The following is a 16121-nucleotide window of genomic DNA, read 5'->3' as shown; positions in this document are numbered from 1 at the left end:
AATTTTGCACGTCCAATTTTTCAGTTTTTGATTTGTTAAAAAAGTTTGATATATCCAATAAATTTCATTCCACTTCATGATTGTGTCCCACTTGTTGTGGATTCTTCACAAAAAATTACAGTTTTATATCTTTATGTTTGAAGCCTGAAATGTGACAAAAGGTCGGAAAGTTCAAGGGGGCAAATACTTTCCAAGGCACTGTGTATATATATATATATATATATATATATATATACACAATCACATAGTTTTTTTAATTGACTGTATACAACGCTATAAAAATCCCAATTCATCCAATACTCGACCCTTTCCCTTTCCACCTCACTGCTGCCAAGCGTCTCCCTCTGCGAGTGTGACACACTCCCATGGAATGTATTCAAATATTTTGACATTTTGCCTTTCCTTACTTCCAGAGCAGAAATGATTTGTGACAGATGGAGAAGGGCTCTGTCTGATGAGTTCCTCCAACACCACGGGCACCTCTCTCCTCCTCGGTGTGCTCTCCTCCGTTTGTTCCTTCTCTGTCTCTCTCTCCTGTCATGTGTGGTGGCCTGTCTCTTCCCACAGCTGCCCCAGGTGCATCCTCCCTCAGTGATAAACACACAAAAGGGAGACTCCATCAAAAAGTTGAGACAAGAACATGTTGCTGTTACCTCGAGCCGTTCTGGTCTGATGGTCCGAGAACACTTACACAGCCAGTGCCAATGGCTTGTGACGGAGTCAGCCTGAACACAAAGCTAAATGATGTAAGGTTCGACAGCGGTTTCCACAGTAGAGTCACCTGTCTTACTAAGTATCCCATTACTATCAGTAAAGAAAACTGATCAAAAAGACGAACTGATGCTACGATGACATGTCTGCATGTCAGTTGGCACCGTTTTGTGGCTAATTTAGCCATGTTATTTAGATGTGTTTTTCCCTAGTAAAAATGAAGCATGGAGGAATACCTTTAATTGTCACAGTCACTGGGCTGCTTGTCTGTACTAATGCAGAGGCAGTGAGAGACACAGGACATGCGATGTTGACACCAGAGCAGGAGTTTGAATAATGCCTCTCATTAGCCACTGAAGCGGTACTTCTGCCTGTGTCTGTCCCCGGTCATTTTGCGCCAGAGTGATAAAAAAACAAGCCCATCGCGTCTGAAAGCTGTCATCAATCAAAGGAGGATGCAGTTTACTGCTATGAAAAGGCATGAATCTCTGTGTTAGTCTCTCAGGAACCAAGCTGCCTATGTAGACAGCATTTAAGGCATTATAGACATTTGGGGGCCTCCTAAGATGGCTTGTTTTGGCCAAATTATAAGGCAGCAATGTGCATTTCATTCACAGAGAAAAATGGCGGATAATTCATGATCAATTAAAAAATTAGGTCAGGTAAAATGGGGGGAACAACAACGTGGATTTACTTTTAAACTGTAGCAAATTTCGATATAATTTTAGCATGTGCAGCAGGATGATGATGATGATGTATCACAATGTGTTATAGGAAATAAGTAGAATTTTTTTCTAATTTTTCTCTGTTGTTAGAGCACAATGTCAAATATTAAAAGAGGGGTTAGCTGGCCCCCTATCTGGGGTAAGAATCATCTTACCCCCTATATATTTTTGGTAACAGTTCATATTAAGATTTCACTACATTAGGATGACCCAACAATGAACAATACTTCTACAGTAGGTTAATAACAAAGATTAATAAATGCTGTAAAAATACTATACTGCTCAAAGTTAGTTCATGTTAACTAAATAAAGGCATTATTTTATTTCATGAAATACTATTAAAATAATCGTTTAGTATAATTAAAATGATATAACTTACTCAATATATGTATGCACTTTGTATTTTCTGCCTATGAGAGCATTGTCTTTGCTTTTGGAACATGCTAAGGCAAAACTCGTAAAAATCTATTGTGAATCAAAACAAATATATATGTAACAGTAATTAATGAAATATTGTGAAATATTATTACTTTTGAAATGAAAAGTTTTCTATTTTAATATATTTAAAAATGTAATTTATTCCTGTGATGCTTTCATCATCATTACTCCAGTCTTTAGTGCCACATGATCCTTCAGAAATCATTCTAATATGCTGATTTGTTGCTTAATTAACACTTAGGCCTATTATTATTATTTTCATCAGTGTTGAAAACAGTTGTGCTGCTTAAAATTTTTGTGAAACCATGACTTCTGTCTAACACATTAGTGTTCTGTGATAAATAGAAAGTTCAAAATAACAGTTTTATTTAAAACAGAAATCTGCTCTAACATTTTTCATTTCTTTTTTTTTTTTAATTTTGATCAACTTAATGTGTCCTTGCCATCAGACTTTTGAACGATAGTGTATAGACAGATAAATATGTTTCGGAACAGCGCTCTACAGCCACTCTCTACAGCCACTACAGTCAGTTTTCAATACAGACACTTTCTCTTGTATACTGTAAAAAGATTCTTAGCAATCAGTCACATTTGAAAAACAAGAACTGTATATATAATAATTTATAAAGTAATTTCCTTCCAAAAAGACAGATAAGACAAGCAAAAACTGAGAGAGGGAATCTTGTAAGGCAGCATCCATCTGTGCTTTGAGCCGTTGATTGAGTGTATGTCTGGACGTACATACTCTCAAGAGCCCACGGGGCAAACGAAACCCCAGCTACACAGCGAATCAATCAATAATACACGTAGCGTATAAGACTGAGAGGGAGGCGCAGTCTGAGCGCATATGATAACAGGAGATTTCCAGCAAATGAGAACCAGGCACAGAGCTCTTCATCATCACACAATCTGCAGAATCTCCCTCCACTGCCATCCCTCAACTCTCTCACAATATTTTCGGTGTGTTTGTGCATGAGGACTCAGTGGTTTTAACTGAAGCAGATAGACTAAATGTTTTTGACTGAAAGTTGTTTTCATTAGGCATGGTATGTTTTACCCAGGTTGAGCCATCTTAGATGTGGAGGTGATGCTCCATTAATGGTTGTTTTATGTCCAGAGTGAATGGGAAAAAGTCTAAGAATACTTGCCAATGAAGGAGATAAAAGCTCCAGTGCTAAGGTTAATCTTGTTGCAGACTTCATAGACTTCTTCCTTTGACAGACGTCAAGCGAGTAGCTGAAGTTCTGGACTGTGATCATCTGGAGTCATTATCATCACTGTCTGGGATGACCTAATGCAGCGCAGCACCACAGGATGAAAGAGCTTGTTTACTGATCCAGAATCAGAATAAAGAGCATTAATCACCTTAATGAAGAGCAAATCAAACCATCACAGATGATCCCATGTAACAGAATGTGCTGTTCAATTCAAACGGGCAATGTTTCAAAATGACAAATCAGTGAGAGTTGGTCATGTTGATTGATTTCCTCTATGAAACGCTAATAGATTTAGTCCTCACTGGGCAATTGCCACTCATTAACCTTCAAGCGGTTTCATTTGAGAATGTATTGCTGCCATTTTGCAGCACCAGACAAAGGCAATTCAGCAGATGATAAATATCCTGACTCTTTAGTGGCAGGTCACATATCAAATGAGCACTTTGGCACTGCAAACTCTGGCTAATAGATAAATATACACACAGCCCACTATACACTAATAAAAAGATGAAAAGTCCAAAGTGTGAACATTACGACCATCTGGCATAGCTACATAATAGCAAATATTTGGGAGTTTGGGTCCGCTCTTAACGCTCTTCACACTTCCATAATCAGATAATACTGTCTAAGTATAGGGCTCTGAGCTCGGAATTTGGCCCAAACCCAGAGCACTCCCATCCCAGGAATAGGATGTGGAATATATAGGATAGGAATAATCAAGTGTGAGGAGCTGGGGTGGAGGAGGAATGAAGAAAAAACTGTCGTGGATGTTACCGAAGTCAGCTCATATGGCAGCTCATACCCCGTGAAGCGGCTCGTGAGTCCTGACCGTCCCGACACAACACAGACCGACTAAATGAAACTTTAAGCAAAACATCTCAAATGGAGATTGATAAAATGCAGCTTACTTGTTTATTTGGTGTTTTCAGAACATCCGCGGTCGAGAAAGAGCTCGCGTTCGTGCGGTTGCCAGATTTCAGTAATTAATTCCCACAAACAGAGCTTTTCTGTGAAAAGAAACCCGTATACTTTCCGGTGTTTACCTAAACATGTCCAATCTGGCAACCATGCACGAGCTCTCTCTCGCGCACGATCTGGAAACACCAATAAACAAGTAACCTACATTTTATCAATCTCCATTTGAGATGTTCTCCTTTAAGTGTGTCCCTCAGCCTACATTTTAGACTTGTCTTTTTTCGTCAACGAAATTGCATGTTTATATAACGTTAGTCATAATGTGCTAACATTACACGCAGTGACGCAGCCTGATACAAATAGGCAAAAACATCATAGGAAACACCTACTTCAGTTCTCAAAATAGCCTTGTCAAATGACTATCCTTTTAACTTTTATGGTGGAAAAGGTGAAGTTTGCTAGAAGGATCGAGTGAACGATCTAAGCAAAGTATCTACAGTTGTAGGCTAATACAAAGTATATTACCATTTGTCATTAGATACATTTAGTTTTGTATGGTACTTGGAGTTTCTGTAGCCTTTAAACGACCAAACACCTCCACGTTTCCCCTATTTAAATACAGTTACACGAATAGCTGAACAACCAACTATGGTGACAAAATAAAACGTGGCGCTTGACTTAGCGGGTTAAAAAGTATATGGCGGAATAGCACTTTTGAGAGTAGGCCTATAGCCTACTTCGACTCGACGCAGTAAAAAGTAACGCCTGAAAAATCCTCCCCTCACATCTCCCCCTCCCTCTCAATAGGGGGATTTATAATTAAATAATAATAAAAAAAGTATTTTTTTTTTTTTGTGGTGAAAAACATAACCTATTGAATAGATTTTTTTTTATTTTTTTTAAAATACATTTTAAATACAGCTCTTACAGGTTGTTGGTCTTGTTTGTTTCGTTGCTTCTATTGCTCTCCCCTTTTTGTAAGTCGCTTTGGATATAAGCTTTAATTTGGATAAAACTCTTTGATAGATTATACAGTTATAATTTACATTACTATTACTGTTACTACTAATAAAACCGATCTCTGGGGGTCCCAAAAGTGCATGGGCCCTTAAAATCATCCTAAAATCCTGGCTAAAGTTCACCACTTTTGCTTTAGTTTGGGTTCTTTACAAATACCAAACTTAATAGAGAGAGAGAGAGAGAGAGAGAGAGAGAGAGAGAGAGAGAGAGAGAGAGAGAGAGAGAGAGAGAGAGAGAGAGAGAGAGAGAGAGAGGTGTTGCCATGGAGACCCTAAAGGTGAGTTCTGGGGGTTTGATCCAGGGTGAAAGAGCGTAACTGAAGCCGCCTGCATGTTCTCTCACTTAACTGACTGACTGAGCACCCACCAAGTACTCATATCTGACTCACACCCAAGTAGATCTGTGAGCCAAGAATTCAATTAGTCACTCAAAACCCAGAGATAGCCCCAGGGGGAGTCAAATCTCCATCATTTAAAAGTATGATTACAAATAAACCAATAACATTTTGACTCTCCGGGAATGGACCAGTAGATTAGAAAATTCAGATTAGATCTAAGTGCCTGTAGATTCTCATTAAAACAGCACAAACTACTGAGAAACAATAGGTAATTAGGAGCCTAATGAAGCACAGCACCGTTAGCGCGACTTGACTGTGTGCCTCTCTGCTGGGACCCAGTTTTACTCTACACTTATCCTACAGCAAAGCTTCCAGCCTTTCATTTGGGCAATAAGACATATTTAATTAGATTAATGAACGTTATAAGCTCTCTGAGGAATGGCTTAGTACACAGTGACAATGCAGCAGCTTATATGTGGGGAGGAACACTTGCTGCTTCAGGGCAGACCTTTTCGGTCTCTCAGGACGGAAGTGAGAGAATTGACAGCTACTGTGCAATCTGTCTCTGCGTTACGCCAAGAATAAAGGGCGATGTACAAATCGTTTATTGCAAACTCGTGTTTGGGAATTACAGGAGAGAGTTAGGAGTCTCGAGACACGAAACAGAGCAGAAGTGGACTGAGAGGAGCTGAGAGGGTTGATTAAAACAGGTTTTTCTTGAGAGTTCATAAAATCGGAGTCTGGTGTTTCGCAAGTTTGTTTAATAGCTTATTAGTCGTTATTAGTGCTCGAGGAGAAACGAGAAATTGGATTATGAAATTTATGAAAGAATTCTGACTTGAAGTGCAACGAGGGCAGAGATTCTGCATCATGCCAAACGTTACTTTCATGATGATCCTACTTGACTGTATCGCTCAGTAATGCTTCCAAGTCTGGAAGTAAAATTAGTTGCAACATTTTTATTTATATTGACTTTAAACACAAAGGGGTATTCAAAAAAAGGAAGAAGACCTCTAAAAGTGCATGAAAAGTCACTTTAAGAGGTCTTCCTTTATATTATATATAAAGGAAGAAAATTACAGAATTGATTTATAGAATTATCAAAAGTTTAGGGTATAAGTAAGAATTTTTTAAAAGAAATTAATATTATTATTCTGCAAGGACACACTAAATTGATCAAAACTGACAGCAAAGACAATAAAGATAACGTGACACTTAAGACTGTCAATTCAGCTTGGCCTCAAAGGAATACATTACAATTTAATACAAATTATTTTCAGTTGTAATAATATTTCATAATTACACTGTTTTTACTGTATTTTTCATGATCAAATAAATGCAGCCTTGTTGGGCATACTTTTTTTTTTTAAACATTTTAAAAAACACTTTAAATTATTTAATTGTGTAGATCGGTCCCACATGAATCAATTAAGTTAAACAAACATAATTTGTTTATGTAACTTCAGCATCATGGAATTTTAAGTGACCCAATTAAGTAGTCTCAAAGTGAGTTTTATATGGATGCCTGACATGATCCAGGCATTCAATTTCATATATCAATCAGCCACTTCAATTGCATATACTTCATTGCAACACAACTGAATTATTGTATACCATACTAGCTAGTTCACAAACTTTTAGCTAGATTAATACATTACCATATTAAATGCAAAGTATCAACAACTCCTTTAGTAAAGCAGTTGTATCAATCCACAGCCTAAGCAAATCCTCCACTCTTCTCCACAAAGGTAACCCACTGTAATTTAAATTGTTCTAATAATTCCAACATAACTGAATATTAAACACAATCAAGTATTCATCCCCCTTTCTCATCTTGCTCAAAAATACATTAAAAACTTTTACCTATAAGATAACATTTACTCTCTTTAGTTAGCTGTATGCAAAGCATGCTGGGAGCTAACAAGCCCCACCCAGTTTCAGTTAATGCAACACAAATCATTCATGTAATCTTAACGCAAACGGATTAAGTAAACTTCAACTTGACTTATATTTAAGTGGATTGAACACAATCAAATTAAATTTGGACAAAATGTATAGCAATTGTGTTGCTTTAGCTCATTTTAATGAAGCAATTTAAACAAGCAGTAAAAATCCTTTTTTTTGTGAACCCTAAACTTTGGTACAGTAGTATGTATATTCCTGTTAATGTTAATGACCTTAACATTAACAGGAATTTTTATTCCCTGCTGGGAATAAATAAAAAGTTTGACTTTTGATTAGTCAGAATGACAGCATGTCTAATGTTATAGTGCCCTCTATAGGCTGTAGGGGGAATGTGTTCTATGGGTCTTTCTCTGGAGTGTCAGCAATAGCGGCCTAGTCTTGGAAAGGTCACCATCAATAGCAATATGGAGCAATAAATCAGTAATCAGGTACACAGAAGCGTAACTGGAACCGAGATAAGATATGAATCTGAGGGATAAGCTATTTTTTCACTGTTTAAGTGAAGCTATTGACTTGTATCCATAAACAGCTGTCCACTTAAGCTCATAAGCACAACACATATTGTGGCACGTCTGCTGTCGTTGCAGCAGGTCGCCGCTTGAGTACCTGCAACTGCGAAATAAATCTCTTACACTGTGCCGCCTTTGGGAAAACTTTCAGTATCAGTGCCCCCAAAAAAGGCCCACGCCTAACTGATCCAACTGTTCTGTTTGCGCTCGTGTTTGTAAACAGATGAATAATTGAGCCAAGTTCAAATCCGCCGTGGCAGTGGGGTGAGAGAAGAGGAGGAGGATAGACAGATGGCCTAGAGCAGATAGTCTAAAGCGCGGCGCTCCGAGCGCACACACCAAAGAACGCGGGCCGGCATTGTTCCGCCCGCCAGGGCCGTGCTGTCATGCGGCGTACAAGCCATCCCCCTAGAGCCAAGGTCTTAGCGTGTCAGTGTCCCGGGCCCATTGTCTCTACGTTTTTTAATTTCTGGGACGCAATCGAGTGTGACGCCAAAATGTTTACCTAGCGTGTCTGCCTTACCCATGAAGTGAGGAAAATAATAAAAGACAGAGAAAGGGAAAAAAAACATGTCCAAGGGTCTCAGCACAAAATAATCCACCGTAATGCTAGAGAGTTTAAAGAGGCTTTGCCAATATCCCTCTGTTTTCAGGAGGGAAAAAAGAGGAGGGTGAGATAAAGAGCCAGGAGTAACCATCAGGAGAGAGAGAGAAAGCTGCTAAAAACCCCTCAGCCTCAATGGGATTGCTAATGATTGTTTTTAGAGAACAACAATTGTGGTATTAGGGCATAAGCAGCTGAAGATAACATCCAGGGGAAGAGAAACAGCAGCTTGGGGAAGGAGATAATGAGGGAAAAGTAGGGGATTCTGGGATGGGGCCCCGCTCTGTTGCTCCGATGCCCCTCTCAGTCAGGGGGTATCAAAGTGACTCGCCCTCTCTCTTTCTCTCTTTTGAAAAGTACCTGCTCTAATCCACCAAGACAACGGGGCTTGAAGACGTCCTTGCAGAGCAGATCTTAAAAAAACGTAGGTCGAGAACATGCACCCTCGGAAGCATCAAAAGTGAGAGTGGCTTCTCTGGCGTCATCTATTTGTGAGACAAATGGTCGGACATATGTGGGTCTTTGCAAAGAATATGATCAAGAACATGGCACATTCACATTCGATTCAAAACAGGAGCTTACCGCGAGCTTATCGTTTCTGGCTCTGTCCGAGGAGGCTTTGAGAAGCGTTGTCGGTGGAAAGACCAGCCCACACACATACCAACTCCCCCTGGCTCTTGTCCAGCGGGCGAGGAGACTCGTCCAAAACAAACTGGGTGCCAACGAGCAAACAAAGGCGTAATTGGTGAAGAAAACAGCGCCACCTGTTGGCGTTGAAGTCCGATCTTTATGTACCACACCTGAGTCTGGCTGCCAAGGCTGAGGGGAGTGAGGTCTTCGGGAGGGCCTAGGGAGTCACCTGGCACATGCAGAGCTGCACTCTGGGCACATGTGGGCCGTTTTATTCCCATCTCTCTGGATCCACAAAACACACACAAACAGGAAGACAGCGGGGGGCAGATGGAAGGGTCACTCTCTCTGCCAGGTGGCCAGGGGGCCTGAGGATGAAGCCAGATCCATTTTTTTCTCGTATAACACACACACACAGACCGAGAAACAGAAATATTATACACAATTCAAAGAAATGGGCATAGATTGTAGACATTCTTCATATTTATTGTTATGGTCTTTGTGCATTTCATTTCATAGGACAGATTGGAGATACAGGGAAATAGAATGGGATTGAGACAACACAGGCTGGATTCCAGATATCTTGATTCACTGCCTTTTACAATTCCCTGTTTATACCAGACGGTGTGAAGGAAGTATGTTCCATATGGATTGTGGAATATGTGTTGACTTTCAGCTGTGTTTGTGACTTTTCCTAGAGTCAGTGTGCAAACAAGCGAGCAGATGACTGAATGAATAAATGAAAGTATAGCAGAGAGTCTCTGCCATGTTCCTGCATGCTGATTACCCATACGACTGTTTTTATTCTAAACCATTTAAACACACAAACACACACACTCTAAGTCTTTTGAAAGCAAAATCAGTATCTATCAATTATATATATATATATATATATATATATATATATATATATATATATATATATATATATATATATATATATATATATATATATATATATATATATATATATACGGTATATATATATATATATATATATATATATATATATATATATATATATATATATCTATATCTATCTATCTATCTATCTATCTATCTATCTATCTATCTATCTATCTATCTATCTATCTATCTATCTATCTATATATATATATATATATATATATATATATATATATATATATATATATATATATATATATATATATATATATATATATGGCCCATATTGATAGGATAGCATCTTGCAGTTGGTGGAAATTTGTGGGATGCACATCCAGGGCACGAAGCTCCCATTCCACCACATCTCAAAGATGCTCAAGGGTTGAGATCTGGTGACTGTGGGGGCCATTTTAGTACAGTGAACTCATTGTCATGTTCAAGAAACCAATTTGAAATTATTCGAGCTTTGTGACATGGTGCATTATCCTGCTGGAAGTAGCCATCAGAGGATGGGTACATAGTGGTCATAAAGGGATGGACATTTACATTTACATTACATTTAATCATTTAGCAGACGCTTTTATCCAAAGCGACTTACAAAAAAGGGGAGAGCAATAGAAGCAACGAAACAAACAAGGCCAACAACCTGTAAGAGCTGTAAGAGATCTCAATTAATTAGCACAGTACACAATTTTTTTTATTTTTTATAGCCATCTACAACAAAAACTCACGTACGCAAAATACAGAACACTGGATTTTGATAGCTATGATAACAATGATAATGGACATGGTCAGAAGCAATGCTCAGGTAAGCCGTAGCAATTAAATGATGCCCAATTGGCACTAAGGGGCCTAAAGTGTGCCAAGAAAACATCCCCCACACCATTACGCCACTACCACCAGTCTGCACAGTGGTAACAAGGCATGATGGATCCATGCGCTCATTCTGTTTATACCAAATTATGACTCTACCATCTGAATGTCTCAACAGAAATCGAGACAAATCAAACCAGGTAAAAAAAATTCCAGGCTTCAACTGTCCAATTTTGGGTGAGTTGTAGCCTCTTTTTCTTATTTGTAGTGGAGATGAGTGGTACCTGGTGGGGTCTTCTGCTGTTGTAGCCAATCCGCCTCAAGGTTTTGTGTGTTGTGGCTTCACAAATGCTTTGCTGCATACCTTGGTTGTAATGAGCGGTTATTTCAGTCAAAGTTGCAGCTTGAATCAGTCTGCTTATTCTCCTCTGACCTCTAGCATCAACAAGGCATTTGCACCCACAGAACTGCCGCATACTAGATGTTTTTCCCTTTTCACACCATTATTTGTAAACTCTAGAAATGGTTGTGCATGAAAATCCCAGTAACTGAGCAGATTGTGAAATACTCAGACCGGCCCGTCTGGCACCAACAACCATGCCACGCTCAAAATTGCTTAAATCAACTTTCTTTCTGACATTCAGTTTGGAGTTCAGGAGACTGTCTTGATCAAGACCACACCCCTAAATGCATTGAAGCAACTGCCATGTGATATATATATATATATATATATATATATATTGTGTGTGTGAAATTAAATCACAATATTTTTTTATATATTCTGAAGAATGTTCAGCTTTGTTGTCAAAGGAATAAATTATTTAAAATATAAAAGCATCTCAAAATATTAAAATATCCATTAGCCTAGTTATTTTGAATTGTAAAAAAATTAAAAAAATTGGGGTATTCACATAAACACAATCTGTAATGCCTTAAATGAACGTAAACGGGTGTGTGCCCGTAGGTTCATGCATTTGTTCTTAAAGTGACAGCAGCCTAATATACTTACTGCCGCCTGTCATCAATCAACAAAAGACAAAGAGAAAATGACTCTGCTCTTGACTGAATAACTTTTGTATCTTTAATAAGAATCAATTTTTATGTAATTCATTACAAAGAGAATACATAATTATTCAGTTTCTGTAGTAGCATATAGTACTGCATATTGCATCTTAGTTCTTTTATATTTGTTCTATTGATTATTTTCTACTTTGTTCTTATCAATAACTAAAATAAAATAACTAAAATATCTATATCGTGATATATATTGTGAAATAAAATGTGTCATATTGTGAAATTATTTTAGGTGATTTTTGCAGCAGCCTTTTTTACTTAATTGTTAAAAATAAAAAGTTTTTGACTCAAAAATTGAACATTTAATATGAGCATGATGCTTCTGACTACTAGAAGAAAAAAACAGGAGCTTTAAAAGGGATCCGCTCCAGGGTCTGAAAGTGGAATGACCTAAAGTCTTTCTGTGCCGAGCATGTGTAGGCTGTGCCTGCCTCTGCCATCCTCAGTCCAAAGCCACAGATGCTGCAGTGTTTGTGTGTTGACTCTGTGTAATTTGTTTGCACTAATTTGTTTTGGGGTATCAGGGGAGTTCCCTTTTTAATTTGCCTCTCTCTGTTTACCCCTCTTTGTGGAGCACTGATCTGTTAAGCAGCAGTAAGAGCAAGAAAGAGAGAGGAAAAGAGAGAGAGAGATGGGGTGTAGAAGAGCCTAAATTAAAAGAAGGTACTATGCAGATTGTTTTAAGCTCTGGCTGCTCCGTCGGGCCCAAAGGCCTTGCTCGCAGCCTGCACCTGCTCCATCCCGCGGGAACCTGGTTCCTGATCCGTGGCCCCTCTCCCTCTCCTGTCTCTCTTCTCTTCTCTCTCTATCTCCCTCTCTCTCTCCCCTGCTGTTTCCTCTGCACGCCTCCAGTGCCTGGAAACGCCTTAATCAGCCCTCCTCTGCGCATGAATGGCTGCCACTCATTAGCCTGATTGAAAAGATGGTAGCTCATGCTAAACACACGCATACACACATGCACACACAGGTTGGAAAACATTCACACTTTGACTTTTTGAATATTAGGCCTAAATCCTATATATAAGCAATTTAATTAGATAGTGATGCTGTTCCAAATATCAGCATGAAAGGTCATAAAACAAAAGTTCAATATTGAGTAACTTATTAACAGTTCAATACTCAAGACATTAATATTAGGCACTTAAATTTCAGACAGAGTATTGTCAGGTACCTTGTTTATTTTTACTTCACAAGTGAAAATACTGTTGTCAAAGTATAATGAAATATCCAAGTGTAAAACAGTAGTGGTGTTTTGTTTTGAGAATGAATCAGAGTTTCGGATTTACCAATGATTCATAAAACAAGTCACTTGTTTCGTTCCTGAATGAATCAGTGTTTTGAATTAATCAGAACAATCAACGATTTTGTATCTCACTCATAAAAAACAGTGGCTACATCCTATATCGCACATCCATCATCGCACAATATATCTACTGTAACAGGCTAGGCGAAAAACAATATGAGAAGAGTAACGTCCAAATTCACAGAAGACATAAAACAGTGGGCTAAAAGTACCTGGATAACTTACTACTTACGGCTAAATTCTGAAGTGCACATCTAAAGGACACTTTAATATACCATGGCCTGAAAGACCAAGATAGAGAATTTGCAAATTGCCGAGGATTTGCAAATGGCAGTGAAGCAACACAACTGATGCTGGTAGCTAACAAGACTACATGACAAATGTAGACTGTTCGTATTGCATTCATACTAAACACAGGATAGTACTTTTAGTTTCTGCAAAGAAGTTCTAAAGAAGTTGCTACCTACTCAGAGTAGCCTATGTGATTTCAGATGCAGCCCTTTTATTTTTGATTCTAAATGAATCAGTGTTTTGACCGAACTGGTGCCATGAATGATTCAATGACTCGCTCATAAAAACAGTCACTTGTTTCATTCCTGAATGAATCAGTGCTTTGAAAGAATCAGTACAGTGAATGATTCAATGACTCGCTCATAAAAACAGTACGTACATCCCAAATTGCATACCTTTAAGCGAAAAACAGTACGCTACAAAAGAAGTGTTCAAAATCACTGTACTCATAAAAGAGTAGGTAAAAAGTAACCAGAGAACAGACTTCTGGTAAGATTGTTTAAGTGTGCGTACGACGGACACTTTACTTTACCATGCTGTAAGGCAACAGGAGAGGATTTGTGAATATCAGTAAAGCAACATAACTGACACTGGAGGTCACCTTATAATAACAGCATGACAAATGTTATAGGTCCAGTTTACATTCATTCTACCCACAGTCATAGTGGTCACAAAGTAATTATTTAAAATAAGTAAAGGAGAACAGGCCCAGGCTAACACAGGGCTAGTTGTAATACATGTGGTTTAAAAATTTCCACACATGCCAGCTTGACGAAATGTAATGTATTTATTAGTTGCCATATCAACACTGAATAGAGAGAAAAATGCTGCCAAAATATGAAAATCTTTGGAAGATATCACTGAACATTTATTTAACCATATAGCTAAAGTTCATTTCTTACTGAAGTAATTTTTTATCTGTTTTTTGTTGTTAACAAATCTGACTAAAAATTAGACAAATCTGATATTATTTTAATCTTATATCTGTTATTTAACAATTTCAAAGCTGATCTAACCAGCAGAAGACACTAGCCAGGTTTAAATTTGCACATGTGGGACATGTTGTAACAATGCATTACCTAGTCCCTAACTATATGCTATTCTATTCTATACTTTTATGAATTCTATTGAGAAACCACGAGGAAAAAGGCAAATTAAGACTGAGAGTCAATGTTCAGAAAGGATTAATTATTTTATGTTCTGAACTATGCTGTATTGCTGTTTTTCTGTTTGTCAAACTCCAAAAAAAAAAAAAAATACCATTATTTTATATGAAAAAGTTGATAATTGTATCTTATTGACAAAATATTTTAGTTTTTCTTGTATATATTTTTTTAATTTATTAGATCAGATAATATTTAAAGCAGCCATATTGTCATGTTACAATGTGCCCCACCTATGGGGCATGTTGTCACACTTTACTTCCATTCTTTAGGGGTAAGAAAAAGTATACACTGTATTAATGAAACAAAACCACATAATTGTACTAGACGTGTAAAGTGTAAAAAATAAATACCCTGAATCCGAAGTGGGTTTACACAAACTGAGAAAGTCAAAAAGTGTTAGGTTGTGTTCCCCTACAAGAGAGTATGCACTTGCCACTTGTCATTTAATTCTAGAATGAATCAGTGTTTTAAACCAATTAGTACACAGAATGATTTAATATCTCAATATTAAACACTTCACAGTCACTTGTTTAATTCCCGAATGAATCAGTGTTTTGAATGAGCCATTTCACTGAATGATTCAATCTTAAAAATAGTAACTTATTTCATTCCTGAATGAATCATTGTTTTGAATTATTCGGTTGAAGTAAACACTGTGATCAAAAGAAAGAAAGGACAGACACAAATGGAGGGACACAAACAGTGAAAAGTGAGTGCCACTTGACCTGAGGAGCAGAACTGTTTCATAATTCCTAATAAAGGTAAAAGTGGAAAACAAAAGTAAAGTAAGTTTATGACAAACCATCAAACAACTGGGTTAATTGCATTCACTGGCTTAAAGGGATAGTTCACTTTGAAATTAAATTTTGATATGTTTATCCTTACCTCATGGGCATCCGAGATGTAGGAGTATTTGTTTTACCAGTAATTTCAATTTTGATCATTTTAGGTCAAACCGTTCTTGTCTATGGTCACCACCTCATAGAGCATACATAGAGAAGTCCAAATTAAACAATCCCTCATCGTAAGTACACACTGATGACCTAAGACACGAAACGAGCGGTTTGTGTGAGAAAACGAACAGTATTTATATCGTTTTTACCTCTTGTACACCACTACGTCCGACTGATCCGAGGGCGCGCGTGCGTGTTTCCTGTGGTGTACAAGAGGTAAACGATATAAATACTGTTCGTTTTCTCACACAAACCGCTGGTTTCGTGTCTTAGGCCATCAGTGTGTTCTTACGATGAGCGATTGTTTAATTTGGACTTCTCTGTGTATGCTCTCTGAGGTGGTGACCATAGACCTGCATTATGTGAGACACAGACAGGAACGGTTTGACCTAAAATGATCAAAATTGAAACTACTGGGAAAACAAATACTCCTACATCTCGGATGCCCATGAGGTAAGCTAAACCATATCAAAATTTAATTTCAAAGTGAACTATCCCTTTAACTGGTTTGGAAGAGTAAAACATGCCTTTCACACACACTGAA

Source organism: Pseudorasbora parva, chromosome 7, assembly GCF_024679245.1.
Source record: "Pseudorasbora parva isolate DD20220531a chromosome 7, ASM2467924v1, whole genome shotgun sequence".
Lineage (NCBI taxonomy): Eukaryota > Metazoa > Chordata > Actinopteri > Cypriniformes > Gobionidae > Pseudorasbora > Pseudorasbora parva.
This window is presented reverse-complemented; position numbering follows the sequence as displayed.